This window comes from Furipterus horrens, unplaced genomic scaffold, assembly GCF_987537825.1.
Source record: "Furipterus horrens unplaced genomic scaffold, mFurHor1.1.pri manual_scaffold_6, whole genome shotgun sequence".
NCBI classification, from domain to species: Eukaryota; Metazoa; Chordata; class Mammalia; order Chiroptera; family Furipteridae; genus Furipterus; species Furipterus horrens.
This window is the reverse complement of record NW_028327176.1, coordinates 56,338,474-56,364,726: the sequence shown is the minus strand read 5'-3', so window position 1 is coordinate 56,364,726 and position 26,253 is coordinate 56,338,474. Positions and strand designations below refer to the sequence as shown.

Here is a 26,253-nt window from a genome sequence, read left to right as displayed (position 1 = left end):
AAAAGAATCCAAAAAAATTAGGATAGTATAAGCAACCTCTGGGACAACTTCAAGAGGTCCAACATGTGCATCATAGGGGCACTAGAAAGAGAAGAGAAAGAGCAAGGAATTGGAAATTATTTGAAAAAATAATGAAGGAAAACTTCCCTATTTTGGTGAAGAAAACAGACACTCAAGTCCAAGAGGCACAGAGAGTCCCAAACAAGATACGTTCAAAGAGGCCTACTCCTAGACATATCATAATTAAAATAACAAAGGTTAAAGATAAGAGAAAATCTTAAAAGCAGCAAGAGAGAAGAAGTTAGTTACCTACAGGTGAGTTCCTGTAAGACTGTTAGCTGATTTCTCAAAAGAAATTTTGCAGGCTAGAAGGGATTGGCAAGAAATAAAGTCATGAAAAGTAGGCACATAGAGCCAAGATTATTCTACCCAGAAAAGCTGTCACTTAAAATCAAAGGGCAGATAAAGAGCCTCCCAGACAAGAAAAAACTAAAGGAGTTCATCATCACCAAATCATTATTATATGGCATGTTAAAGGGACTTATTTAAGAAAAAGAAGATCTAAACTATGAACAATAAAATAGTAATAAATACATACCTGTCAACAATTGAATCTAAAAAAAAAAACTAATCAAATAAGAAGAACAGAGACAGAATCATGGATATGGAGAGTGTTTTGATGGTTGCCAGATGGGAGGAGGGTGGGGGTAAGTGAGTGATGAGGTGAGTGGATTAAGAAGTACACATAGGTAGTTACAGAAAAGCCATGGGGATGTAATGTACAGTATAGGAAATGGAGTAGCCAAAGAACTTATACCTGTGACCATGGACATGAACAATGGTGGGGGGATTGCCGGAGAAAGTGGGGGCTTCTGCGTGGGTGGGGGGACAAAGGGGGAAAATCAGGACAACTGCAATAGCATAACCAATAAAATATAATTAAATAATATCTGACTATAACTATGTTTCTTATACATTTCTTTTTCATCAGTCTAATCATTCTGAATCCCTTGAGTTTTTCTTCTATGATCTGGTTCCCCATGTGATCTGGCTTCTCATGCAGTGGTATTTGGCAAGGATTCACAACTCTGATGGCAAGCAGCTTGTCAGAACTGCACTGATGGTCTGCTGTCCACACCTGGGTCAATACTCAGGAGGTCTCACCATCACAGAGCACATCAGAATTTCCACTACTTCTACTTTCAACTCCTGACTGGGATAGACTTATTAATAGTTGTTTCAGACTAATTTTACTTAATTTAGGTTATTAAGTGATAAACAAAGAAAATCAGTCTGGGGCTCAGTAAATTTGCAAGGTCATATTTTTTTTAAAGGGTGGAGCTGACCTTCCAGGTTTGCCTAATTCCAAAACCATGTGAATGTTTATTACTATCTTTGGAGCATAAGGGTAAATTTCAAGCCAAAATGCATAGTATTATGCATGTTTCATTGACTGAAAACCCCTCAAAGCCTGGGAGGGAGCTCAGCATTACTACCAGCTGCTTCCATAGACTCCCTACATCATTAAGGAGAGCAAAGAGTAACATTTCCCAGGATCCCCTTATTTTTATGACCTTAGAGTAGTCAGTGAGAGGCATTTGCATGATATTGGAAGACAGTTGTATAGGAGGAACTACACTCTCTGGAAGCAGGTCTGAGGTTCTCAGCAGCTTCAGGGTACTCTCTAGTGCATGACACTCTCTGGTACTATACAGGCAGCTGAGATAGCCAGCAGTAGCCTTTAGGGTCTCTCACTTCAGAGTTGCTGGCTGAGGTGGATGGTTGAAATTTCTCATAGTTTTCAGATATGTGAAGCAGCTTTCAAGTAAGCTCTTCAGGACCTCTTATGATGGCGATGCAAGCTGAGATAATCACAAATGGCCTCCTTGACCTTTGATCCTAGTGCTGCAAACAAATGTAAAAGCCTCAAATATTTGTGTTTAGAGCCTTTAATAATTGGAGTAGATTGAGGAATGTGGTAGACAGCCTCCAAGATGCCTCCAGCCCCCATAATGACTTTCTCCTGGTATTCATGACTTTGTGGTGTCCCTTCCCAGAACTGAGTCAGGATGGCCCCGTGTAAGCCATAGAATAAAGTGGAACAGATGGCGTGTGACTTCTGAGGCTAGATCATAAGAGGCATTGTGGCTTCTGCCATGGCCTTTTGAAAGAAATGCTCTGTCTGGGGAAAGCTCGTTTTCAAGACATGAGCCCCTTGGAGAGGCCTACCTAATGAGGTACTGAGGCCTCCCACCAACAACCAGCACCAACTTGCCAGTGGTGTGAGTGAGCTGCCTTGAAGAGGACTCTCCAGTTCCAGGAAATTCTTTGGATGACTTAGACTTCAGTGAACCTCTTGAGAAACCTCAAGCTAGAATTTCTCAGTTGAGCCGCTTCTAAATTCCTGGCCCATAGAAACCATGACAGATAATAAACAATTATTGCTGTTATATGCCACTAAGTTTCTTCTGGAGGGGAGAGATTACTATACAGAAATAGATAATACAGTAGCTTCTATTTTCCTACTAAACCGCCATTAAAAACTTTTCATTCTTATTCTTTCCAAATTGCCTTGTGTATTTACATAGTCACTGAACAAAGGGAGTTAGACATATTGCCATTTTCTTGTCTGGAATTACTTGACAAGCCCAGGCAGCTTGTGTTTTTCAAACTGGCTGCCAATTTCCAGCTGGAAGAGTTGTTTATGTCTCCCAAGATTATCAGAATGCTTATTCTGATAAAAGCATCACTTATTCTCTTTGCAGAAAGATGGTGACAAGTTTGAGAGTGGTTAGAATGTAAGTAATTAAATCCCATTTCTGCTATTTTCTGGTTGTTTTATTTTGAGCAAATTCTAAAACTTTCTAAATTTTAGTTTTCTTGACTATTAAGTATGAATAACAGTACCTACCACACAGGTTCATAAGCAGGTTAAATTTTAAAAATATGTTAAAAACTTACAACACAGGATCTGGCACGTAGTTATCATTTATTAATTGTTTCCATGGTGATGATAATGATGATGGTGGTGGTGGTGATGATAACAATGACGAAGTGTAGACTTTGATATTTGGCCTTCAAAGCCGCCCACAAGTTCCTTCCTGTTCAATAATCTATTGTTGTATATCACTCCCAAAATTTGTGTCTAAGAGCAGGACCACTTTATTATCTCTTACAATTCTGTAAGTTGACTGGGATCAGTTGGGTGGATCTTCTGCTCCATATGGTATCAACTGCAATTATCTAGGGGCTTGACTGGGTAGGATTATGCAAGATGGCTAATTCACATGATGCTCTTAATACTGCTGACTGTTGGCTAAGAGCTCAGCTGCGGCTTTGATCAAAGAGCCTACACATGGCTTCTCCATATGGTTTGTGCTTCTTTCTCACAGCATGGTGGTTGGATTCAAAAGAGGCAAAGTCTCAAGACAAAAGTTCCAAGAAGCAGGAAGTGAAAGCTACTAATATTCTTAAAGGCTAGGTCCAAAACTGGCACAGTATTATTTCTGCTATGTTCTATTCATTAATCAGTCATAGAACAAGCCCAGATTCAAGAACAGAAGTAAAGTCATCTTCTTGATAGGAATAGTGACAAAGAATTTGCTGTCACCTTTAATCTACTACATTCCCCAATTTCCTTTCCAAATATTTCCCAAATTATCTCTAAGGGTATCCCATGAAACAAAGTAAGTCTGTTAGCTTTTCCAAAACATGCCTAGTCATTCCTTAACTCTGTCCAGAGCAAGCCTAACCCCCTCCATAAAGCTTTCCCTCCCAGACTACTAGGATTGACTGTCAGCATTGACCATTGATCAGTGCCTCCTGTCCAGTTACTTGACACTTTTGAGACTTGATTACTTATTTTGAATGTAGTTTTCCATTGAGTAGGTTTTCTATGTCTTGGCTTTCTGCATAAGCGTGGTACAGGTCTTACCACTAATCAGTGCTTAGTATTTTCTCATTTGAATAACACATGCACACTGTGGGAAAGCAGTGATGGAAGGGATTGGCATTTACTGAACACAGAGTCAAGCAAAATGCTCAGTTCACATGCATCATTTCATATTTTTTATGATCATCCTCCAAGTATTATCAGATAAGGAAACTGAGTACTTAATTTGCCTGACCTGACAGCTGGTAAGTGGAAGAACCAAAACAAAATGCAGGTATTGTTCCGCCTGAAACTCCCTTGAAAAGAAGCTATCTGGGAAAAGAGGGGAAACCTGTGTAACTGTGGACTGTGTTTTCTAGAACATTTGAACCATAAACTCCCCATGGAGAGGGCACGCTCACCTCAGCCTGGCTGCATGCAGGCATTTACCATCGCCTGAGACCAGAGCTAAACATTAACCCACTCGAGCTCTGCTTTATCTTTCCTTTCCAATTCTCAAGGCTCCTCCCAGTGACTTTGGTCACAGACCCTCTCCATTATTATTTCATTTTAAACAGCTTCTGGGCATCATGATGACATATTTGGAAACACCGTGGCATATTTGTGGTGATTAAACTTTACTAAAACATCTAGATCCTCTCCCCTTCTCCAGGCCTGTGGCTCCTGCATTGTCCGGGAACTCTACTTATGCCTCCATTTGAGAAATCTCGAGAGTGCTCATGGCTCCTTCTCCCCAGCCTCGGAGGGAAGCAAAATTGCTGGCCAGGCATTTCCAGAGGGTTTCAAGGGGATCAAAGAGAGAAAAGCAAACACTGAGGAAAAATGTGCTATGTATTCTTGGAACAAAGTTATACTGGCAGCTTTCTCCTCTCCAGTAATACTTGTTTTCCTGAAAGATTACACATGCATTTGCTTCCTCCCATAGGATTTAACCACTGCTCAACTCATGATCTGCCACTTCTCTCTCCTGCCCCCTTCCAATCAGGCTTTTGGTTTTCTCACAGGCTGGGCAAAAATTAGAGATTAAAATCATCCATGAGAGAAAATGGGTTAGAGCAGCTCCTGCAAATGCCTGCATCAGCAATCCAAGTCACCAGCTCAAACAAACTCAGCCATGTGAATGCATTCCTGGGCCTCAGAGGGGAGGATCCTTGGGGAAGGAAGGAGAAGGCTAAGGCTGGGTGAGGAGGGCTGCCAGGAGGAGGTGTCTCTTTGGGAGAGCAATTTCATTCATATTTTTTCATAGAACCTCAGTTTTTATTAAATAATTGGACAGACCCATTGAAGGCTATGCAGCAGAATGATTTACTGAGATATTCTTGTGTGTCAATTGTTCTCTTTGTTGTAGGTAATCGTCTCTCCTCTGGCTCAGAAGGTAGTAAGACCCTGGTGTACCCTTGTCTTTGGGGTTTTTTTTTTTGTTGTTGTTGCAGGGCTGAAAACAGACTTTCTAGAAGAAAACATACTTATTCCTCCTGCTTTTGTTTTAGCTGCCCACACTCATTGAGGGGAACGGTGTGCTGTACTATCTTGGGGTGGCAAAGGGGCTTTGGGTTTCCAGGGGTGCACAGCCTGACTGATGACTGAGTTCCCACAAAGGAAAGAAAGAGCAGGATCACTGGAGGTATTCAGGAGATATGAACACCTGGACCCACAACACCCACAACATGGGCAGGTGTGGGGGTAAGGTAGGAATGACTAAACATTAAGAGCTGCGGCCTTGAAAACCCTGAAGGAGAAAAAAAATCCCAAGGCTCAGGTCTCAGAAGAAACTGCCTCCTGGTTCCACGCAAGCTTGGACAGTAAGCCTGGATGAGGGTGCCAGTGTAGACACAGTCCGGGGGCCCTCTTTGCCTGCTCTGTATGGTACAAATCACCAGGGTCCTCCCCATGTACCTGAGGAGCAGGCATGTCCCAATAGTGACTGAGATTAAATTTTCAGGGAGAGTAGAGAGCTCAGTGCAAATTAAATTCAATTTAGAGATATAAACAAAGTGCGAGGTTTCTTGCATCCTAATCAGACAGTAGCACCTTCAGAGTTCCTGGCACTGCATCAAATTCAAAACAGATGAACAAGTACCTATTACCTTCATAGGACTCAGATCCAGGTAAGGTGACAGTACAGAGCTCAAAGTGAATACATGTCACAGATGCTGGGCACTGGGAGGGAGCACTGTCTCTATCTGGGGGCAGGGAAGACTTCCCAGAATTTCTCACCTTTGTTCTGAGCTTTAGAAGATGAACTGGAATTCTTCAGGGGAGAATGGGGGTGGAGTCAAGAACATTCTGTACAGAAGTGCAGAAGCATGAAATAGCATGGCATGTTAGGAAGACTATAGAGAGGTGGATACTCAAATCATAAGACAGGTTGTTACTGGGTGGGTGGTAGCAGCAGGCAGAAGCCCACCAGAAGGGCTATGCATCCCATACAAAGTAGTCTAGACTTTATCCTGTAAGAGACTGGCTGACCCCTGAAAAATTTTAGTGATGTGAACAGATGCCAAGCATTTAAGGAAGTTCACAGAGGAGGAATGATCACAACGGTGGGAGGGGATCTGGGAAATGGGGAGGTGCACAAGTGAAGAGAGGAGAGCTTGGGAAGACGGAGGAGGCCAACAATGAAAAACACTGCCAGAGGTCAACAACACGAGACCAAGAATAAAACACACTGCCAGAGGTCACCAACATGAGCTCAGGGGCAGCCACTGGATTTCGAAATTTGGAGGCTATCTGTGACTTCAGTGAGGGCAGTTTCAGTTGTGTGTTGGGAACAGAAACCAGACTATAGTAGGCTGAGGACTGAATGGAGATTAAGAAAATGATGATAATAAATACACCGATTTATTTGAGGTTTGGTTATGAAAAGAAATACAGGAAAATATCTATCAATGGGTATAGAATGTGGAAGATTTCTTTAATAGTAATTTATCAATGTGTCTTAAATGATGGGGCAGGTTTTGACATGTTCAAGGTTGAGGGGAAGGTGGCAATTGGAAGATCAAAGAAAGGACGGGGAAGCTGAGCAAGGAAGAAAAGTCCAACAAGCAGGGGCTTGAGGCACAGAGAATACCCCCTGACCTGACCACACTTACCATGTGCTCCAGGGGTAGGGAGGTTTGAGGTCACACCTCTGTGTGGAAGCTCTGTCACCTGTACATCTCATTACAGTAGTCCCCCCTTCTCCGTGGGGGATATGTTTCAAGACCCCCAGTGGAGGTCTGAAACCTCACATAGTACTAACACTATATATAGTTTTTTTTCCTATCCATACATACCTATGATAAAGTTCAATTTATAAATTAGGTACAGTATAAGATTAACAACAATAACTAATAACAATAATAATAAGACAGTTATAAAAATATACTGTAATAAAAGTTATGTGAATGAGGTCTCTCTCTCGAAATATCTTATTGCACTGTACTCACCTTTTCATTAAAAGAGCCCTTTATGGTTTCGCTTTTGCATATCTGGATTGCAGCATCACTGCTCTAGCACTTCAGGGCTATTATTAAGTAAAATAAGGGTTACCAACACTGAGATATTGAGACAGTCAATCTGAAAGCTTAGTGGTTAATGGGCAGGTAAGCATATAGAGCCTGGATATGCTGGGCAAAGTGATGATTCACATCCTGGGTGGGAAGGAGTGGGACTGGGTGAAATTTCATCACGCTGCTCAGTACAGCACACGTTGTTGGCCACGGGTAACTGAAACTATGAAGTGAAATCGTGGATAAGAGAAGACTACTGTACAAATAAACCCTATGCTTCTGAGAAGTATAGTAAATCATTAAAAATAAATCAAAAGCATTGTACTATAAATACATTCCTTATACCACCTAATTTAAAGGATTCCTAGTGTGGACCTTTTGGTGAAGCAAATGAATCAGACTTTCATTTATGACCTCTTCTCCTGTTAGGACCATAATCCTAGACTCCTTGCTCACATTCAAAGTAAATCCTCGCCCATCCCCACTCTCCAAGGAAAAAAACACAAGGTAGATCCCCAGCTCCCATCAGCTGTGTCCGGACACAGGCAGCTGACTGGTTGCTGGTGGTAGATACCAGTTTAGGAACAGAAATTACTCCAATTTGTGCACTGGGGAAACAAACAGATTGCCCTTCATTGAGCCTGATTAGATTTAACACACCTGTGCAGAAGGACACCATGTTCCAGAACATGCTACTATGAAATTTGTGAATCAGAGAACTGATTAAGTGAATGCTGTGTAGGATTTTCACAGCATTCACTTAAGTTTCACCCCCTGCTACAACCATCTGTTCTAGTTAGTGCACACCCTTCAAGGAAATGAATTGTTTAGTATGTTTTGTCTTCGGTTCTGTGTTTGCCCATTTATCTTTCAGAACAAACCTTTCTATTAATTTTTCAAGCTCACACCTTTTGAAGTTACAGGAAAGAAGTTGGAGAAATTTGGAAGGGTTGCGGGCAGCCTTGTAACGGAGGACCAAAACAGGGCTCAGTTATATGTTAGGTTGAGCTACCTTAATTCAAAGTTTACTTTTTATTTTGAACTCTAGTGTTTCTTATTCCTCTAAAAAATATGACTTTTAATATTTTGCTACTTGTGAAGTATAATTTTTAATAGGTCACGGATATCTTCATTTTAAGAGAATCATTGGTATTTTCAATATAAAAAGACATCTATCTAATACACAGCTATTTAGGGTCATATGTTGTGGTAGGGATCTAACTTGCATTTTCTTAAAGATCAACTATTAGTAATTTCACTGGGCATGTTTTACTGTTCTGTTGCCTCATTTTTTTTATGCTTGAAACCTCTCGTTTTTACAGTGGCTTCCTGTCGGTTATAACAGAGTATTTTGTGCAGATGATTTATTAAAGTGCTGTTCATGCTTATTTAACCTTGTTGGCCAAGATGAAAAAGTAGAGGAGGTGTCAGCCTAGGCATGAAACTCTCCCTGTGGAAAATGAAGGGGAAGAAAGAAGCAAAACTTACACTCAGCTATGTTTATAGTTTAACTGGGGAATATGTTTTTATTTAAAACCTGTCATTAATCAGAGGTGACTTTGTACTGGGCAGCAGCAACTGGCTAGAGAAATATTTTGATTTCTACTCTGTTACCCTGAGCAAGATAAAGTGGTTTAGCCAGGAGTATTTAAAACTCTAGTCTTCTGACTGGGGCCATGAGGAAATAATTCAATGAAAGATAAGCCTCCACTTTGCAGTAGATTGAAGACATACTTAATTGATCCTTGTTCCTCATTATCTCACCCCTTCCAGGCACACAGCATTTTAAGAAGGGTGGGGGAAGGTGATTAGAACACTGGGGGGACTGGTTCTGTGCTTATATTACCTGGGCTTTTTACTTCTATTAAAATCTCATTGAAGCAACTAAATAGTGCTCCCAGCATCCGCTCCCATTCCTTCACACAGGTAAAATATCACTCTCTGAAAAGGAAGAGAAGGGCTGATGAACATAGGCTTTATCATTTAGTTGTCTACATCTGGAAACTAGAACTTCAGAGGGGGCATAAGCATCAACACTTTTTTTTTTTGGTGATTAAAGGCATCTATTAGGCCTTGGAAAATGTTGGTGAAAGGTTGGACTGTACATGTGCGGTGCAGTACTCTTCGACCTTTGGTGTCCAGGAGGCGCTAGTAGCTAATACTATCAAATGACTAGCTTCATTTCAGCAGGGTCTTATGAAATAAATAAATTTAAATGCCACCTGGTTAATGGTTATCCATGGACCTGAACAGAAATCCCATCACTTGGCCAAGGAATGTAATGGCAAAAGTGAGAAAGCAGGTTATAAAAAGAAGAAAGCATGCAAGAACGAAAAAATAAATTGTCCTGCTTCCCCAAACTAATATTTTAAACAAGTACATATCTTCTTTTCAGGCTTACTTTTGCTAAGATGAATAAATATGAAATGACCATAGGGCAAAAACCTTTTTAAAAAGTCAGCCTCCTGGTTTTCCTAGTGACTTCATTAATGGTTACACATTGATATCTCTGTCTACACATCCATTAGCCTCTCACTGGGCCATAAGGCAACTTCCTTTGTCTTTCATTATTCGGTTTACATGACTGCCTTGCTCCGATGCTCCTGGGGAACATTTACTACTTCTGGAATTCATAAGCGCTGGATGTTTGAAGGCTTCTTGTAAATAGCAATGCCATAGGAGAAAGGGCAAGGATTCTGGTTTCAATCATTTGTACTTTCTGGGGATGGAACAAGATTTCCTATCCTTGACCATGTGGGGATGACCTCACTCACTCAAGGCTGAGATAAGTCCAGGAATTTTTGTCAGCTTGGCATTGTCTTAGCATGTTTTGAATGGGGAGCAATTTCGATGTTTTTCTTTTCCTGATGAATTTTGGAGATCACTACTAGACTGAGCTCCTTACTGTTTTGTAAACTTCTCATCTGTTAGGACCTAGGCTTTGTCTCTGCATTTCCTATAGATGTGGTTTTCAATCCTGACTGCTGTTTTAATTACCTGCAAAGGTTTTTATAAAAAGCCCCGCCCCCAGAGATTCTGATTCAATGGGTCCGGTCTGGAGCCCAACTTGTTATTTCAAAACACTCCACAGGTGAGGGTTAAGTGTAATGTGCAGGTTGCTTATGGTCCCTAGCTAGGACACTTAAGAAACTAGGGTTGCAAGGACAAACAGATCTTTACTCCATGATGTCTCAGTTTACTGATAAAATAAGAAAACAAAGTACCTAACTTGTCAGGATGCTGTGAGGATTATAGGAAATATTTGTGAAAAGGACTGGGATTTGGTAGCTAAGGGGGTCTGGATAAAAGTCAGCATGTGCACACACTTGTGCACACACACACATGCATCCATGAGGCAGGTAGCTTTGAGGAGTCCCTGTCCAAGGCTTAGCTATAGCCTGTGGTCCCCTGAGATAGCTTCTGGGAGCATCTGTTTCTGCAGGACCCTGGAATAGTCATTCCAAAACCCTTTCTTGAAGGTTGATCTCTACGCAAGGGTGCTTACTTTAGATAATAAATTGTGAGACCCCCCAGTGGGTCTCTCTGGCCACCTGTGTCCAGCTGCACAAGAGGCAGAGGTTGTTCTAGATGGCAGCTCATTTCCCTCCATGTTTGTGATTCCTGAAACCAGTTGGAGTGCAGGGGTCCAACAGTACCTTCATCATTAGAATGAAATGAGACAATGCTAAGCAAAGCATTTAGCAAAATGCCAGGTGTGTACTAAGCAGTCAACAAATGCTAGCAGTTCTTAATAGTAGTAGTTTTAAATCCAAAGCTTGATTCATGGGTCAGAGTGCTTCCAAATGTCCTTCCTCTGCTTTAGGGGGCAAATGCATAGGCCCTGGATTAGGGCCAGTCCATGGGAAGTCTATGCCACCTACTGGCACCTGTGCCCTATTTATTTATTCATTCATTTAGTACACATTATTGAGCACCAATTGTGTGTGTAGCCTTGGCACACAGTCCTTTGATCTCTGGTGTTTGTGCATGGCTGTGTACATGACTGGCACACAATAACACTACACCGGGAAAACCCTCTTCTCAACACCACCACTTCCTCTGCCTGCTGATAAATCTTGGGAGTTAGGGAAGCTCTGATGATGGCACTTTGCATCCCAGGGGGTAGAGTGTAAACTTAGTCAGATGTGTACTTTACAGATAAGGAAACTGAAGCCTTAGAGGAGAGTCATGGTTCAAGTTCAGATGACAATTTTGTGGCCATCTGAAGCTAGATTCTGGTTCCCTGATTAGGGAACGCCCTTTCCAGCTGACAGTTCCCTCTATTAGGGCTACAACTTGTCATTACATTTTCACCTAAACACGAGTTTCTTTTCCTTTCTGAAGAGCTGCATTTCCAGGTTAAAAGAAGAGCCCTTGCATAAATCTAGAACAGTGGTTATATTAGGTCATCTGGAAAGCATTTCCAAAATATTGATGTTGTAGCCCCACCCCAGACCAATTAAATAAGCATTTGTGGGGATGGAGCAGGGGCCTCATAGTGGTTTTTAAAGCTCTCCAGGTGTTTCTAATTTAGTCACTCTTATACAGTCAGTGGTGTAAAGAGCGGTGCTTCCAAAATGCTAATGAACATTTGAATCATCTGGGGGTTTGTTAAAATGTAGATTCTGATTCAGTAAAACAAGTGGAACTGAAAACTCTCCATATCTAACAAGCTCCCGGTTGATGTTAATATTACAGTCCCAGGACCACATTTGGAGTAGCAACTCCAGAGATGTTCTGGGATTCTTTTCATCCCCTGTCACTGTGAGCCTCTGGATTCTTGGTCACTATCTCTTATCAATTCTATCCCTCTGCTCCTTGCTGTTTCTACCCTCTCTTGATAGACTGGTTCAACATTAGCTTCCCTGTTTACCCACCATCACTTCCCATCCTGGATATGTTCTCTGCTAGACTCTTGAGGCTTTTTCATTCCTTCTTGCTTCTGCCCATGCTGTTTTTACTTGGCAGAAAAGTTCTTCAAGTCCTTGACCTATTACTTAAGTGACCACAGCATCCTTGGACCTCCCCTCTGCCAGCACTAATCACCTATGACGATTGTCTAGGGACAATATGCCCTTCTGGTTAGTTTCTGCCCAGCTCAGAGTCTATTAGGCTCTCAACAGTCCTTGAATTAACAAATAACAAAAAACAAAAACCCTGCTCTGAATGAGCAAGGCCAAAGACCTCAGCTGCTCTTCCAATCAAAATGCAAACTCCTTCGAGATTATGCATCAGCCTTTAAATTCTCCATTGGAAAAAAAAAAGTTGATCAAATTTAACAAAGTAAGTACTTATTTCCTGTCTGGGTTGAGTGGTTTTAATTCAGGCTCAAAGCAGGCAGCGGGACAGCAATGAGAGGATGGATGCTGGCAGGAGTTTAGAGGTCTGCTTTTAAATCTGGGCTCGTCCCAGCAGGGGGAAAGACCGGAGCAGCGAGACAGGGTGGGCACGGCCCACGTGGAGCCTTCCGGGCCCCCCGAGACGGTCGGAAGTGCGCGGGAGGGGGGGTGCGGGGGGCAAGCAGGAGGTTGGGAGCCTGAACTAACTAGGAGAGGAGGGAGGTGCCGCTCGCTGCAGCCGTTCAGGTTTCGTGTCTTCGGAGAGCCCACATGGGCCGCTGGCTTGGGGAAGGGGGCGGGGGAGAGGGAGGGCAGGTCCGGAGCAGAGGGGGCGGAGGAGTGGAGAGACCGAAGGAAATGAGACAACCTTTTCCTCCCACTGACTCGGGCTCCTTCAGCGTCTGCGGGGCTCTGCGCGATCGCCCGTGAGCGCCGAGGCCGGGAACCTGCTCTCCGCGCAGTCCCTGGGGGCTCCTCCACGGGGACTTCTTTCCGAGGCTCCAGCTTCGGCCCAGGCTCCAGGCACCGATTCGTCGAGTTCTCACCTCGGTGACCCGCTCCAGGTCCCCCCGCTCTGCCCCGCGCCCCCACCGCGCAGCCCCCGGAAGTGCGTGCGGGCGGCCCTGGAAAGGTAAGCGGCGCCTGAAAGCGCGCCCGGCATTCCAGCCCGCCCAGGCTTCCCAGGAGCGCCCCTCTGCGGAAACACCCAGAGCCCTTCTGACCTGAAGCCGCAGCGTCGTCCCGACCCCCTGGCCAGCTGTTGGAGGCTGCGTGCCCCTGGGAAGAGCGTCCTTTTTACCTTCTCTTCTTTCGACTCTCCTGTTGCTTCCTCCGCCCCCGCCCCCATCCCCGGTTTGTTTTTATCCAACAAGTCTCAGCTCCCTGCCTTAGCACCCTGGCTTCGGAGGGTGGGTGCTTTCCAAATCTCTGCGCTTCTCTGCCCCTCTGCCTTCTCGGGCCGCGACTGAGCCGGCCGCCCGGCGGCAGGGACTGGCCTCGACCCCGGGCCCAACGCTGCGGACCTGCCTGAAATTTCCGTGGCTCGGATCGAACTCATTTACCTGGCTCCTTTCGGAGGCGCCCACCTTGCCGCGCGCTGTTGGCGACTTCCAGAACCCCGACATAAGAGCGGATTAAGGAGCGCAAAGGCTGTTGGCGCCCCCTAAAGCCCCAGGGGGACGCTCTGCTGGTGGAGAGAGGAGCAGTCAGCGCCTTAACGCTCTGTTTCCCGACGGCTAGGTTGGGGCAGCAAGGGGGTAGCGGGAGTGGGTGGGCGGTGGTTGTGGTAATGGTAGTGTTGGTGTTGGTGAGTGTGTGTGTACAGGAGTCCTGGATAAGAGATGATCACGGAGCGTGGAGGTTAATAAGGATTGTCCCTAAGGGGACGGGGCCAGCCACATCGTGCTAGCTTGCCATTTTGCTTTTATTAACTCCTTCAGTTCTCACATTAAGTCTATAAGTGGAAACTTTTATTCCTGTATTTGCAAGTAGGCAAAGTGAGACACGTAGAGGTTATCTGGGAGCCCAGGGTCATCCAGGTGGGAAGGGGGCCAGCCAGGATTTGGGTACCAGCTGGTTTGTAGAATATATTTCACCTGGACCCGGCCCTACAGAGAGTTCCTCTGCCCAGTCTGAGCAGAAATCCCCCCACCTCCTGATGGTTTTTTCCTTTTTGATTCAATACATTTTGATTCTATTCAAATCCAAAGACTTATTTAGTGCCTCCTGTTCTCCTAGTTCAGTGACAAGCAAAGCTTTCACCTTTGAACCTCACTCTTCCATCCTCTTCTTGTCATCCAGTCTGTCACTAAGTGTATAATTCTGCTTTAGAAGTCTGGATTGAGTCTCTCTCCCTGAAAGACAGTCAAGCTGAGATGGCTAAGAGTGGGGGCCTGAGCCAGACAACCGGCATTTAAATCCTTGCTGAGGCCTTTCTGTGGCTGAATTTCCTCATCCACAAAATAGGAATGGGAGGATTTCAAGCAGTGGTTTTCCACTAGGGTTTTGATTTGCATCCCAGGTGACATCTGGCAATGTGTGGAGATGTTTTTGATTGTCAGAATGTAAGTGGGGGAGGATGCTATTCATCTGGTGGGCAGAGGCCTGGGATGCTGTTAAAATTCCTGTGATGCACAGGAGGGCACCCCTCCTCACCACCAACAAAGAATTGTCAGTCCCAAATGTTAATAGTGTTGAGGTTGAGAAACCCTGATATCATGTATCAGTTCATGAAGAGTACTATTCCTAAGTCTCATCCTCTTATCTGCTCCAGTTTGGCCAATTATGTTAGCTTCTGTCCCTAAATCTCCCTTCATTCCAGTGCCAGAATTCTGCTGTTAAAACCCCAGCAACCTGTGCTACTGTAGTCCATTAATACCCTTTTGGCCCCCAGAGCTAACAGCAGGGACGAGAATCTACACCTGTTTTACAAGCACGGAAGGTAGATCCTGTGCATATTACAGTTTGAGAATCACCGTCTTACAGAATAGAAATCTAACCTCTTATATTGGCACACATGGCTATTCATGACTGGCCTCAACTTACCTTCCCAGCCTAACTTTCTGCCATTTCCTGTGTGTGCCTGCCATACACCCAACTTACTAGTCTTTTGGTACTCTAGGTCCTGACGTTCTGGAATGCCCTTCCTCCTTGGCTGACAAATTCCTCATCATTCTTGGGGTCTAGAACTAAGTCTTCTTCTGGGTGGAGCATTTTTTAGGCCCTATAGACTGTTGCTCCCTGCTCCCCCAACCCCAGTTCTCCTCCCCTCTTTTTTCCTTTCAATAGACCTTTTGTAGTGTATACTCTATTGTATAGGGATCCCTAGTTCATCTCCTCACGGCTCTTTTGGTACTTAGGCTCTAGCACAGTGCCGTGCTCCCATGGTGCTTAAACCTGTGGGCCAAAGTCAGACTGCCTGAGTTCAGATCCCAGCTCTGCCACTTATTAACTCTGTTGCCTGGAGCAGGTTGACTCAGTCTCCCAAAGCCTTATTGGTAAAATATAAAGAAAGAGTCTGCCTTCTCTGCAAACTAGTGTGACTAACTAAAGAAATAATAATTGTTCATTTTAGTACTGAGTGCCTACTCTGTACGAGGACATGTCAGGTTTAGCATTTTATGCTTTTACTCATTTAATCCTCATAACAGTGCTTTAAAGTTAGTTCTGGCATTACCCTATTTTCCAGATAAAGAAACGGAGGCACAGAGAGGCTAAGCTGTTTGGCCAAAGTCACATAGTAAATGATGGGTAGGGCCAGGATTTACACAGACATCTGGACTGCAGAACACAGTCTTCACACTGTGACAGTAAAGGGCATAGCCCAATGCTTTGCATGTAGTAAGGGCTCAGTAAACGTGCATTGTGGTTATGTGCATGAATAAGAGCTGAAGTCCATTGGGTTTTCCACTTACTCCACACTTGTGATCTAAGACCATGCCATTATTTATACAATTCCTCTTCCTTTCCTGTCCCTCTTAGCTGCCCTCAGCCACAGAGGGACAGGATATTGGGGTCAGTCCACAGTGTCAGGTCAGCACCATGAACTTGATGCTAAATGGAGCCTTAAGCTTGCCTGCTCAGGGTTAGAACAGCATTAACACATTGGGGCCAGCGTTTGGAGTCAGCACACTTGCCTGAAGTCAGGAGTTACCTGACTTCAGCTTTGTCCTTTCCAAGCACATGACCCCTGCAATGTGCACCTAGCACATAAATATTGGAGAAATCAATCAGTGAATGTGGGTCGGATGGATGAATGCCACCAACTGAGTCTCCTACCTTATACTTGATCAGATGCAGAGTATGCCTTCTCTCCATGTTATGAGGAGCATTTGTATATATTAAAGGTAAACCTTGCTAAGAGAATTTAATGACCCATGTGGGGTTTTGGTGAACCAGGTTTGGAACCAGTCACTGACCCCCTGTATGAATTGTGTGTGACACCAGATACTAGGTTATGGTTGATCACTTAACCAATTTGGAATTTTTTATTTGCCTGAATGCAGCCCTGGGCTTTGAAAGCTGAGTTCCTCCTTGCCGGTTCCTTGGCCACTTACTTGGTTAGGCCAGACTACCTTACACAGATGCCTACACATTTGTGTACTCTGGCTTCCCCCACAGCTACAATCCTCTGAATTTGCTTATTTTGGCAGACTGTCCCCCAAAATTTCAGTGGGGTGAAGTTACCTGGTATGTGCAAGGCCTTGTGGTTTTGTTAGGGGTTTCTGAAATACTCTAGTAAGGCTGCTTTTGAGGGTGGACAGGGTGAGAACTTCCCTGACCAACAACACGTGAGAGACCCTTCAGACCCAGACTGTTGCTGCCTGCTGGCATTATCCTGGGTCTCCTGGGTCACCAGCTGCCTGATCTGAGAAACAGATTGCCCTGGGATGCTAATGCCTGGGCTAGAAGTCAGACCCAAGATCTTTGGGCATCAGTTACATTTTCACTGGTCCAGAAGATAATCTATCCCAGCAGGAAATATCAGGCCTGCTACCAGGTTTTCAGACCTCTGATGTTACACTTTGTTGGTTGCCATCTTAGGAAGCACCTCCTAACTGACCAGATTTTTTTTTTTTAATATTTTTTATTGATTATGCTGTTACAGTTGTCCCAATTTCTTTTCCCTCTGCTCCCCTCCACCCAGTGGCCCCCCCTCCCTCCAGTTGGGTTGTGCATATAGTTCTTCTCAACCTCCTCCTGTCTACTCCATTCCCTCCTACTATGCTTCTTAATTCCTGTACCATCTCCCTCCCTTTCCCTCTTCCCCCTCCCTGCTGACCTCCCCCCAATATGTTCCCCATATCTATAGTTCTTTTTCCACTCTTGTTGCCTACTTAGTTTGCCTTTAACTCCCTAGCTTCTGTTGTTGGTTGTTGTGATGCAGTTCTCATTATAATGTTCATAGTTTTGATCCTCCTTCTTCTAAACCAGTCCCTTTAACATCTCATAGTGGTTTGGATCTAATGAACTCCTTCAGCTTTACTTTGTCCTGGAAGCACTTTCTCTGCCCTTTTATTCTGAATGACAGCTTTGCTGGATAGAGTATTTGTGGCTGTAGGTTTTTGATTTTCATTACTTTGAATATTTCTTGCCAGTTCCTTCTTGCCTGCAGGGTCTCTTTTGAGAAATCCACTGATAGTCTAATTGGGACCCCTTTGTACATGATTCTTTTCTTCTCTCTTGCTTCTTTTAAGATTCTCTCTTTATCTTTAATTTTTGACAATTTGATTATAATGTGTCTTGGAGTGTTTTTCGCTGGGTCCAGTTTTTCTGGAACTCTCTGTGCTTCCTGGACCTGTACGTCTATTTCCTTCCCCAAGTTCGGGAAGTTCTGCTTCATTATTTTTTCACATAATTTTTCAATTTCTAGTTCTTCTTCTTCACCTTCTGGCAATCCTATTATCCGAATGTTCGATCTCTTATAGCTGTCCCAGAGGTTTCTGATCTTCTCACTTTCCTTACTTTTTGTTTCCTCTTTCTGCACTGGTTGTCTGTTTGTTCCTTCCCTATGTTCTGGTTTGTTGATTTGATCTTTGGATTTTATTTCCTCACCACTTGTCTTGTATGTGTTTTCGTTTGATTCAGTATGAGTAGCTTTCATTCCTTCCCTGTCTTGTTCCAAATTTTTGTTAATTCTGCAAGCCACCTTATAACTATAGCTCGGAACTGAGCCTCTGAAAGGTTTCCTATTTGTTTGTCAGGTTCCTCATCTGCTGCCTGGTGAGCTGCGTCATTGGGATTTGAATCGTTGTCTGCTTCATTCTAACAGATTTGTGTTTAGCTTTGCATCCCGGGCAGGCTATAGGGGGCGGATCCTGGTGCACTCGTTACTGCCTGGGGACAGGCAGCGATCCGCGACTGGTGGCAATGGGAGACCTTTTTCGCTGCTTTTCGGCACTTTGTGTGGGGGCGGGGGTCCAAGATGGATTCCTGCCGTTACTCTCCGTGCGGAGAGACCAGGAGGCTCTCCTTCTGCACAGCCTCACTGTCCAAGGCAATGAAGGGTCTGCCTTCCCCAGCGTTGGAATCGCGAGCTGCCGGGTCTCAACTGCAGCCAGGATTGCTCCCCTGGCATTTCTCACAGTCCCGCCGCTATTCCCGCTGCTACTGCGGACAGCTCAGCCCGACCCTTCCATCCCGATTCTGATCTCGCCCCTCCTACCTGTCTAGAGGAGCACCACTGGTTTATAACTTCATATGCTGGGCTTCCATGTAGTTTTATTTTCTGAAATTTCTAGTTATCTTTTGTTTTGAGGTAGTTGTATTCCTTCTTAGTTGTAGAGGGAGACCGAGCGTGTCAGTCTAAGCCTTCATCTTGGCCGAAAGTGACCAGATTCTTAATGAAGCTGGTTTTTGCTTGTGTGTGTGGTCCTAGGGAGAGACACCTCACCCTCTCAGATCTTGGGCTGTGTTCCCATGAAATGTACCCTGTTTTACTCGGTGTGAAATCCTGTTTGGTGCTGTAAGGAGCATTTGGTCTAGACCAGACTAGACTAGAGTGGTGACGGGATCTTGAGACACTAGGCTGTGCTTGGAATACATATGGGATGAGTAGCTCTGTGCTTGATGCCAGAGACACAAACATGAAGAAGACATGATCCTTATCATCACTGTCACAGTCCATGACATGTGATGGACATGTGAACAGGCCATCAGAGTGTGTTAAATGTAAAAGGAGAGATATGAGCAGAGAACCAGCAGCTCAAAGGAACCAGCCACTGTCTCTGCTAGAGAAGTTACGAAAGGCTTCAGAGAGATGAGGGTGGTTGAGCTGGGTTGTAATGTAGTAGCTTTCTGGGTTTGGGGAACTGGTGATTATGGCTGTTACAGAAAGGAAACTGCATGTATGCAGTGCAGAGCCAACAAAGGGCCTGCCAGATGTTGAGGTAATGGTGGGACTGGAGTGCTGGAAACGGGCCTGGGAAGTTGCTTTGACTTTTCAGCAATCCAAGAGCCTATTCCTGCCGTTAAGGGACAATGGGGTGGCCTTTAAAGCTCAGGTGTGCTGAGCTCTATGAATGGTAGTCCTGCCTCCTGTCTCTACTGGCTGACCTCGTTCCTCCTGGGGAAGTGGGACCAGAGCCCAGGGATCGGAAGAGAGACACTGTCTGCAGTAAGCAAAGAGAGTACAACCACAAACAAAGCTGTGCTCCATGATCGGGCATTGTTATTTGTTTTCTTCTCAAAGACATGGCTGATGAACTGTGATGGCTCCTTCTGAGTGTGGAGTTTTGAACATTACCTTTAGTTTAGAGCATGCAAAAGTCTGGATGAATTGCTATGTAATTGTTAAGTTTTTCAGAACTTAGAGGGAAGGAGGGAGAGAGGAAGTGAGAGGAAAAAGAGAGAGAGAGACATACAGAGAGAGAGAGACAGATAGATAGAGACAGATAGATATTGATCAAATCTGTCTTAAATAAACTCAGCATGGGACCCAGCAGGTAAGCTGTCAGGATGGACACCTTTCCTGGCAGTCAACTCACATTGCCGCTCTTCTTTTTGAACCCAAAGCCTTTGCATAGGTTTCACCACAGGTTATGGGCACATATGCTTATTGATTGGATGATCTATATATGTGTTTCTGTAGGTTGTCCCAGACTTCATTTACTCTCCACTCAGTGAGCTTTTGGTACCTAGGACATACTTAGTGAGTAACAAATGAGTGAATGAATGTTCTAGCATCAAAGTCACATTCTGATCCTCAAGGTGCCCATGGCCTGAACGGGGAGACAGACGAGAAAACAGACCAACACACAGCACAGTGGACTAGTGCCATGACAGAGAAGACATGGGCGCAGAGGAAGACCAATCCATCTGGGAGTCAAGAACAGAAATGAGGGAAGAGTGGTCACTTCTGATCATCCTCCCTCCAGGGAATGTGTTCCCATAGGTGGTCCCTAGTCTTCAGTTATAGTAGTGACACGTGAGGTAAGTGCTAGGCCCCATATTAGGGGCTTTATATGCCTATTTTGCATTGATCTGCACAGCCACCCTCTGAGGTCAGTATGAGAGGAGGAAAAAGGGTCCCACCCATAGCTAAAAGGCAGACCTGAGATCAGATTCAGGCCACTGGACGCTGAGCCCTTCACCGTTGCCCCAGAAAGTCTTGGGATGGTCACATTACCATCAAAGATGCTTTTAGAAAATGTCGTTTTCAGAAGGGAAAGTCCAGGTGTGTGGGCTGCTGAGGCCAGAGAGAGAACAGCCATTTCCTCCTGGCTTTCCCCATTTTCCCCCAGCTTTCCCCATTTCCCTCACCCCTGCCTAATGTCTGAGACCTTGCCCTGGGCAGTTGGAAGCTCCCAGCTCTGGGGTTCAGTACCTCTCCCTTCCTCCTCTCACCCCTCTTTGATCATCTGGGCAGCTTGCACTTTGTCCTCCACTATAAGAAGAGGCGGAAATGCCACTTAGCGGAGAAGTCACCATAAACCTGTGAGGAAAAGAGGGCTTTTGTAGAACACCTGCTGTAATTTAAGCCTCTCCCCTTTGCCCTGTGCCCTCCTGCCTATTTTACTCAGACAGGCAACTGCTGCAGGGAACAGATTTCAGGGGATCTTATTTCTGAGCAGAGACCCCGATCAAAGGCCTGCCTGAAGCCGTCTTGCACTGGGCACGGACGCAAACACGGGCTGGCTTGTCCTTTCACTGGCTCATCTTGTTAGGACAAGACAGGCCACAGTCATTCATGTGTGGGAGGGGGTGGGAAGGGCTATTATTGGAAGACACGTGTATTACCTTTCTGAAGCTCCTGCCCTGTGTGCCACATGGCTGAACAAAGTCTGACAGTAGCTCCCTCTTTCCTGCAGTGAGATGCAGCAGTGACCTGTGGGTGGGTAAGATGAGCGCTGGAAGGGGTGTCGGCGTTGCCGCTTACATGCTGAGAGGACTCGGTCCCTTCATCTCTCAGCAGGTCAGTTACATGGGCGGGATGGTTGGCCTGGAAATTCTCCAACATTAGAACCTGCTGTACGTCAAAGCAGCAGGGTGCAGATAACAATGACTTGGACATTTAGAGTCTGGAAAAACACACATGAAAGTGGAGTGTCCCTGTGGGTGGGCTTAAGTGTGGGCTCACAGAGATAGTTTGGTGGCCTTATGTGTCTGCTCAACTCAAGCTGTCAGCGTTTACTGACACGCTTGTGTGCCAAGCCCAATTCTAGGCCCTGGGGGCACAAAGGTGCACATCATACTCTCTCTACCCAAGAACCTTAGCAATCCGGCATGGAGACAAGGGAATCAGAGGTGGCAACCTAGCATTTTACTGTTCGTTTCTCTCATTAAAGTGAGTTGTCTGAAAGTCAGACATATGTCTTATTGATTCTGAAATCACTGGAGCCTATTGGAAACTCTGGCACATAGTAGGTGCTTGATCAATGAATGTTGCCCCACTCTAACATGCTGTCTTAGAGGCCATCTCAGAGTGCTGTGGGCATCCAGACAAGGGACACGTAACTGAACTCAGCTTGGACAGCAGGTGGGTCCAAGAGGATATGCATCTAGGAGGCCGAGAGGGAGGCATCCAGGCTGATAAGAGAAGGACGTCCCAAGCAGACGGACCAGCGAGAAGTACAGCATGGCTGGGTGAGCAGGCATGGTGTGCTCCAAAACAGGAAGGGAGAGAGGCTTGGTTGGAGAGAAGGGAGGCAGATCTGTAAATGGACAAAGTGGTCGCATTAGGAAGAACCTCGTGGAAGATCTTGTATTTTTCATTCTGCACTGGAGAGCTAATGTAGGATTTCACACAGAAGATAGACTAGGTCAGCGTTTCATTGTAAAAATAGACCTCTCTGGCAATAGAGTGGATATTGAAAAGGAGTAAGACTGGTGGCAAGATGACCAGTTAGGACAGTGTTGCAGTTAATAGGGTGGAGAAAGCTGATCTGAAGTCAGATGAACATCAGTCTGTATCCCAGCCCCACAATGTCTTTTTGTAATGTAAGCTATTAATTAAATATCTCTGAGCCTTTGTCTTGTCATCTGAAAACAGGGACTCTAATTCCACCTGCATGGATGGTATGGATGGTATGGACAGTGGTCAGAATTCTATATGAAGTATGTGAAGCCTCTACTATACTAATTGATCCACAATTGGCATGTGATAATAGTGGCGATTATTATTATTTAATCCTCACTCAAGGATATTTTCATTGATTTTAGAGAGAGGAAAAGAGAGAGAAAGAGAAACATTGATGTGAGAGAGAAACATCTTTCAGTTCCCTCCTGCATAAACGCAGACCAATGACCAAACCTGCAACCTCTTGGTGTATGAGACAATGCCTCAACCAACTGAGCCACCCAGCCAAGGCACCAATATTATTTTTTAATATTATGGTTGCTTATTATCATCCAGGTGAAAATAATGAGATTCTATCTAAGACACTAATAACAGAGGTGGAGAATTAGGCACAGACTCAAGAAATACTTTGGCAATAAAGTTGACATGATTTGGTGACTGATTGAGCAAGGGAGTAAGGGAGGGGCAGAAGTCTAGGATGACTCTGGGATTTTGGCTTGGGCAACCAAGAGGCAGGATAGTAGGGCTATTTGTTAGGAGAGGTAACTGAGGAGAAGGAGGAAGGGCAGCATTTACAGGAAAAAATGATGAGCTCAGTTTCAGACACACTGCTTTTGAAGCATCTCAGGAATGGCCAGGGAGACATGTCTAGTAGGTACATGGTTTTGTAAGCTTGACCTTAAGGAGAGAGGTCTTAAAGAAGATTTGCGTGCAGACTTCTGACGAGAGTAATGAAGTCATGATGTGGTGCAGTTGCTCAAGGACAGTGTAGAGCATGGGAAGAGGGATTATAATAGCTAATGCTAATTGAATGTGCACTGTGTGCTCTAAATACTTTATGTGTATTAAGCCTCTTAGTTTTCAAATGAACACACTGAGGCACAGGGATAGTAAGTAATTGCTCATGGTCATACAGTTAGATATAAGTAATGGGCCTGGGATTTTCACCCAGGCAGCTAGGACCCAGGGCCTGTGCTATCAATGTCTGTGCCAGACCGCCTCTGGGAGCGGGGGCCTAGGTTGCAACACTGACCTCTGAGGTGAGGGAAGGAGAGGACCTAGTGAAGGCAACAGGGGGAGAGGCTGGGCAGAGAAGGTAGAAGGAAATGGGAGACTGGCGTGCGGGAAAAGAGAGTTTCCAGGAGGGGAATCAACAGCATCAAGTGATATGGAAATTACTAAGAAAAGAAATAAAATATCCATGGATTTTGGAATTGAGCTATTGGTGACTGGGTGAGTGGAGTATGAAAGATGACATTGGCTGAGGAACAAATGTGGGGGAAGGAAATGGAGACAGCAGGCATAGGCAGTTGTTTCCAGAAGCTTGGCTATGGTAGTATCAGGAAGAGAAGATGGTAACTAGAGCTGTTAGGTAGGGGAAATATTTTGGAGATGGAAATAAATGGGGAGAGCCAGAGCCAGAGGAGGCCCCACAAAGTGGCCACAATACACTATGTGCACTGGGAAAAGGATCCCTGTGTTGGCTTTCCCCTTCCACACAAATTTGAAATATTTCTCCCCATGTTCTGGACAACTTCCATATTAATGGTTAGAAATCACTTCGAAGTCCCTGATAGGTGTTTGTGACTTTCAGTTTTTATTAGGTGGAGTAGGAAAAATTTCACAATATCCAATTGTGAATTATCACATGTTGTTAAGTCCAGACCATATCAGAGCAGCACGCAGTACATCCTCCTCTGAATTTGCCTTTGAAGTATTCTCTCAGAGGGCTCAGTGTGCTGGGGCTCCACATCTGCTCTGTAGACATAAGGATGGTAAGGGTAATGGGTGGCACAAAGACTTGAGAGAAAGGGACACAGCACAGTCGGGGGTGTGTTTTGAGTGGCTGGGGGAGGGGAGGGGACACTGGCTTTGAACTCAACATAAGACATCAGACTCTCTGAGCAAAGGGAAAGGTGACTGGGTGAAAGGTAAGTCTGTAGAAGGGGACAGTTGCCTGGATCTTATAGGAAATGGGAGACACATTATAAGGCGGTTTGCTGGGTGACAACCCTATGCTTGGTGTGACTCTAGATGCCTAGATGATTTGGCTGCTGCCATTTAAGTTCTTAATAATGGAAATGACTGACACTTCCTTATGAATGCTTTGTTACCAGGCTTAAAGGATACAGGTCCAATAGGCTCTGAGAAGATATTTATTTAGAGCCAAAGACCATCTCTGTGTTTTAATACCTAGGACTCTTTTGTTGTTCAAACCAGAGATAGATACCACAGAGGGTCAATGCTTGACTTAAACAAGTAACTCAGCTTTGCCTTGGTTCATGGTGCTGCCATTCCTGAGGCTCAGAGCTGCCAACTTCATAAACTTGCCTTGGTTGAAAAGGCATCTTTGCCCTTCCTGGACACATCTCGTGAAATGCATATACCTCTACAGAGGACCTTATGGATGGATCTCTCCTGAGAGACTCCAGAATCAGAAAACCCACATAGGAAATGGCCTTGGGATATATATATATAAAGAAGCAGGAACTCAGGTGAATTTTTTGCTTGATATTGAGCTTTGGATATATCAGAAAAAGTGAATAGTACATCTTTCAAGGGTCACATTTCAAGCTTGAAGTTTCCTTTGGGACTAGACACTGTGTGAACCAAGGGAGGATCATTCCTGCTTCATCTCTCCCCACCCCTTCTTGCCTCCCACCTGGATGTGAGCATGGTGCGGGGTGCCTTTGGCTAAGTGTGGGTGTGATGGACAGACAGAACACTCTCTTTAGGGACAGAGGGATGAAGCTGCAGGAATATTGCCTACCTTTCCTCAGCAGACAAGGAGTGGAAAATGTCCTCCAGGGCGGCATGGCTGGGATACTGTATGGTTCAGTGCAAACATGGACTCAATCCTATAATCTTACATGTGACTTTATTTCAGTTCCATGGGGTCTGAAATTGCTCTCATGGGAAAGGGCTATGTAAACATTCCACATTGATTTCAGGAATGGCTAGGGCTGTATACATGCTCCAATGGTGCTAATTCCTACCCAACCTTCTGGACCACGGGGCTACAAGAGGGTCTGAGAGGCAGATTTTGGCATGCTCAGAAAATAACAGCTTTGATACCTTAGCTTCTTTCATTTGCATTTGATTCATTCATAAAATCTTTTTTTCATTTATCCAACCATTTGTTCATTGAACAAACTGAGCAACTACTATGTGGCTGGCTCCAGACCAGGTGATGGTAATGTTGCGATGAATTCAACAGTCTTAGTTCCTGCCTTCTTGGGGTTCACAGTTTTAGGGAAAGACATTAAAGAAATACACATAGAAACACATGATTACGAACTGGTAGGTACTATGCTCAAAAAGAACGGGGTGCTCCAGGAGGGAATGGGAGAGAACAGGTTATAGTAAGGTTCTCTAGTGGGGAAGACATGTATGTAGACCCCTATCTACTGTATATGACATGCCTTTTGTTGGTTTGATGTTGCTTCTAAGGAGAGAGTTCCTAACCCTTGGATGGGGCTGAGGGGGAAGTTTTGGAAGGTTTTATAAAGGAAGGGA

At 44.7% G+C, this 26,253-nt stretch overlaps 1 protein-coding gene and 1 long non-coding RNA gene across 4 annotated transcripts in view; one reads left to right on the top strand and one right to left on the bottom strand.

The window, feature by feature from the left end:
• Positions 1 to 7,303: 7,303 nt before the first annotated feature.
• LOC150006271 (uncharacterized) lies at positions 7,304 to 13,844 on the bottom strand. Its single transcript, XR_016511737.1, has 3 exons — positions 13,784 to 13,844; positions 13,090 to 13,499; positions 7,304 to 7,397 (listed from the first exon to the last, which is right to left on the bottom strand). It is a non-coding gene; the product is annotated as an uncharacterized LOC150006271 (long non-coding RNA).
• Positions 12,532 to 26,253, top strand: part of EVA1A (eva-1 homolog A, regulator of programmed cell death) — a 68,521-nt gene continuing 54,799 nt past the window's right edge. Inside the window, exons 1-2 of one of the 3 annotated variants that reach the window (XM_090280301.1) lie at positions 13,055 to 13,353; positions 20,430 to 20,651. The gene's annotated coding sequence lies outside the window, so the exon portion shown is untranslated. Of the gene's footprint in view, positions 12,667 to 13,054; positions 13,354 to 20,429; positions 20,652 to 26,253 lie in introns of those variants that run through there. The other 2 variants (XM_090280302.1, XM_090280299.1) reach the window with 2 other exon arrangements.